The sequence below is a fragment of the Micropterus dolomieu genome, linkage group LG19, assembly GCF_021292245.1.
Source record: "Micropterus dolomieu isolate WLL.071019.BEF.003 ecotype Adirondacks linkage group LG19, ASM2129224v1, whole genome shotgun sequence".
NCBI lineage: Eukaryota > Metazoa > Chordata > Actinopteri > Centrarchiformes > Centrarchidae > Micropterus > Micropterus dolomieu.
The window spans coordinates 10,391,373-10,395,555 of NC_060168.1; positions in this window are offsets into that span (position 1 = coordinate 10,391,373).

Consider the following 4,183-nt stretch of genomic DNA (forward strand, 5'->3'; position numbering starts at 1 on the left):
TCCGTAGACAAGAGTCCACATTTTATTATCCTGTTTTGTTTTGTTTTTTTATCAGGTTTTCATGCACAGATCTTCTTCACTTTACTTGATTTAATTTATTTAAGGGGTTATGGGGCAGACACCATCACTATGGGGTTTCAGGTGGGCAACTGCGATAATGGAAGCACATATGAGATATGAGAGCTTCTCCATCCGAAGTGGGATTAATGCCATCTCTCCTAATCAGACCAGGTCTTCCCCAGAAGGTCCATCAATTATCTACAGCCAGCAGTAGAATGATGACATGCTGCCGAACATGTCATCAGTGGTCAGGTTTGACAAGGGCCTAGAGGAACTACTGAGTCTGACGTTGTCTTTTCATATTTCATATTCTACTCAACATTCATTTTAGTAAACATTTTAATAAATAGCCCGGTTATATTCATTAGGCCAAAACTCAAAAAGATTCAGTTTACTATCAAACATGAAAACGATCAGCATCAAATCCTCACGTTTGAGAGGATGGGACCTGCATTTTGTTTTTGCATTTTTACTTGAAAAACTTAACGTAAATGATTAATTGATTATTAAAATAGTTTCTGATTTAACTATATCGAAAGTGAAATTGATTCATGATTAGATAATACATCTTTAATAATGACAATTGTTGTTGTTTCTTTGTTGTCAAGAAACAGTGTTTCCATTTATATCTGCCAAAGTACAATGCACTGTACAGTGTGTTTCCAGTTTATTCACTTCTTATGCAATAATGCATTTTATTACAACAGTCCTAAAATAAATCCTATTTTTGTGAAGCTACTAATGATCCATTTGACTACGAGACTTGATTCAACTATATGTTGTTAATTAGTGCATGTGTCTTTTCTTAGTGTAAATTGAGAGGTGTTTCTAATGGTTTGTACAAATATATTATATAATTATAATACTGGAATACAAGGTACAAGGTACAAAGTCAATTTATTTCTCATATTACAAAAGAGTTGTAAAATGAGATGCAGTTTGTAGTTCCAGCTCCTTGGTTTTGCTGACATTGAGAAATAGGTTGTGCTCTGTGCACCACTCTGCAAGATTATCCATATCCCCGCGATATGAAGTCTCATCTTTGTTTCAAATCTGGCCGATGATGGTGGTGTCGTCCGCAAACACAACAGAGTAATTTCCATGTTGGGGGATGCAGTCATGGCTGAGCACACAGCCCTTGGGGGCCCCAGTGTTGAGAACTAGAGCGGAGGACGTGTGGCCAACAATCCTGTCTGGGGTCTATTTGTGAGTCCAACATTCAGTTGCAGGGTGTGGTACCTAAGCCCAGAGTGCTAAGTTTGCCAATCAGTTTCCTGGGGGGAGATTGTGTTGAATTCTGATCTGAAATCCACAAACAGCATTCTGATGTAGGTGATGTTTTTCACAAGGTGTGTGGGGGCTGTGTGGAGGACAGTGGAAATGGCACCCTCTGTGGATCTGTTGGTGCTGAAAGCAAACTGGTGAGGGTCCAGGCTGGCTGGGATGTTGTTCTTTATGTGCTGGAGAAGCAGTTTTCTCAAAGCACTTCATTAGAACAGGGGGCTATCTCGGCTCTCTTTCCTCTCCTCCTGGGACGATCACCACAGCTGCCATGAAGCCTGGTCTGGCTGATCTGGCTGGGTGGATCGCCTCAAGGTCCGCTGCTCTTTAATACAAACCCCGGCTTAATTTTCTGATGACTGCATTTATGTCATGGGTAAACAGATGAAACACAAAAATGTGGCGCAGAGTTTGAAGGAGCTACCGGTCACTGCATCTAGACAGCCATTGGTCAAAATTAGTCAAAATTCTGAACCAGTCTGTTTGCACAATTTTCTCTTAGCTCTTTAAATCAAATTCAGATTCAGATTCAATCAGACATCATTTAATGATGTTACATCAATAAAGCCAGAAAAAAATAATAGATTAATATAAAAAGTCAACTGAAAAAGTTTGAAGGAGCTAGCTGCCGCTACGTTTACATGTGCCGCCATTGCCATAGCACATAACTGGTGCCAAGGGGCTGGAATAGAGACGGGATAGTCCACAAGCCCAGCTGCTGCACTCCCTCTGGCTGTTCAACTCAGCCATATGCTGTGTGACAGAGTCAGCCTGGAGTCCTGTTTTTCTTGTAGTAAGTCATTTCAGGTCATCTACTAAAAAACATTATGGATTTTTTCCAGTCATATGGCAATTATATAACAAAGTGAGGCTTACACACTAGATAATCAGCCATTTGTGGTAGTCAGTGTATGATGTGTGAGTCAATATACTGTAAACATTTCACACATCGCAATGCTCAAACTCACTCATCTGTGAGGTTCAAGACAGGTCATGAGTTGTTGAGACTGTTTTGACGCTGGTATTCCCATTACACACATACGCGCAAACATACACACAAATACAGAACAGAACTCTTCTTGGACCAGTGCTCTGGCCAATCACAGCTGAAGATCTGCACCCCACCTCCTGTGTGGTATTATTGCTCGCAGGCATTGGTTGTCACGTCAAATTCTTATTGTGCGAGTGAAGCCAATCAGAGAGCTACATGGGTAGCAGTAAAAGAAGGACAGTGAGTATGATAATAATCACTGTCCTAGTTAATTTGAGATGAGAGATCTGCTGCTGTATTTGTTTCAAGCCGTGCATGGCTGTTTGATGGCAGAGAGAGACTCCCATTGCTTGTGAGTAAACTTTCCTTCAACTTTGTGTGAAGGAAATTGGCAATATTCATATTTCTCTAATGCCAAAGTCTGCCTGATAACACTGTTAACAGCTTTTAGGCCAAAACTTAAGATAAATACAAACAAGAAGCCCAAACTAAAAACCCTTAACACAGAGCACCAGCTATGGCTGTAAAAGTCTGTAAAAACACAGAACAATACTGATAAAAAAGTAATATCTATACACATACAGTTAACTACTTCTGGTGACAGACTGTTTGATTTTATTTACTTTATCTAATGTAATTCGACAAGTTGTCCACACTAAACACCCTACAATCTCTCAACCATGCAATAAAAGTTCATGACTGGCAAAGATCAATCTTATTTTGACTGCTGTCCAGATGAAACTGGCTGGTGACCAGACGAGCTGAATCACGGAGAGAGACGGACTTCTGGAGTTAGACTACATGTCCTTGAACCTGAGAAAGACAAACAGGTGTTGGGCTTGATTTATCTTATCCTGTTCAGTCAAGTTTGAGTTTGACTTACTCTCAAAACCCAAAGTAACCCCACCACCCTGACCCCAGCTTTTAAATTGAAACACATGTGTGCGCGCCGCGGTCGGTCCGGGCGCTGCTCTTCCGCGGGTTACGCTTTTTGCGTTCCGTCGGCATTACGTTGTCAACTGGCATTTGGGTCGGGGTCTTCTGCGTTTGCATCGCAGTGCATCTGGGAGTCTTTGTTTTTTTTGTTTTTTTTATTTGATTTATTCTTTTTCTTTCTCCCACCCCTATTGGCTACTGGGGTTCTTGCCTGCCTGTTACAGTCCTGGCGCCCCACTCTCACTAACAACTACATTCTTTAACAGGCTTATGCGCACACACGCACACAGACACACACAGACACAAACAAAGTTAGGTTGTCCCTGGTAGAACTATTCCTGATGCCTTTCTTTCAGTTACTTATTTAAATTAATTATTATTCCAGCTCTCATGGCTGTGTTGTGTTGCTTATTTAGTGTGTGTGACTGTTTCTTGTTTTCATTGTTCTCTTAGTTGTCTTAATATGTCAGCTGTTTATTGCTGCTGTTCGGCTGGTTGTCTTTTACTATTATTATTGTTTTTATTGTTTTTTTGTTTGTGTTTGTTTGTTGTTGTTGTTTTTCTCCTACCCAAGCCCCCCTCTCTGTTCTATTGCAGGTTTCGTTGCTTTCTGCAATTGGTGTTTCCCACAGCTTTTCCCTGTTGTCCCCACCCTCCATCCCCCTTTCCCCCTTCTCTTACAGGTGTTGTCCTTTCTCTGTGCTGTCTGTTTGTGCCCCCCCCATCCCCGTGTCTACCCCCCTGTCCGGCCCGGTGACAAATCAATACATAATTAAATAAATAATAAAACAGACAAAGGAGTATTTTAATACTCTCTTGTTAAAGTAAAATCTGTCTGGCACAATATGGTATCCAGGTCATTATACTCTATACCAGGCTGCTGGGCAGGACAGGTTTAAAAAATAAATAAATAAA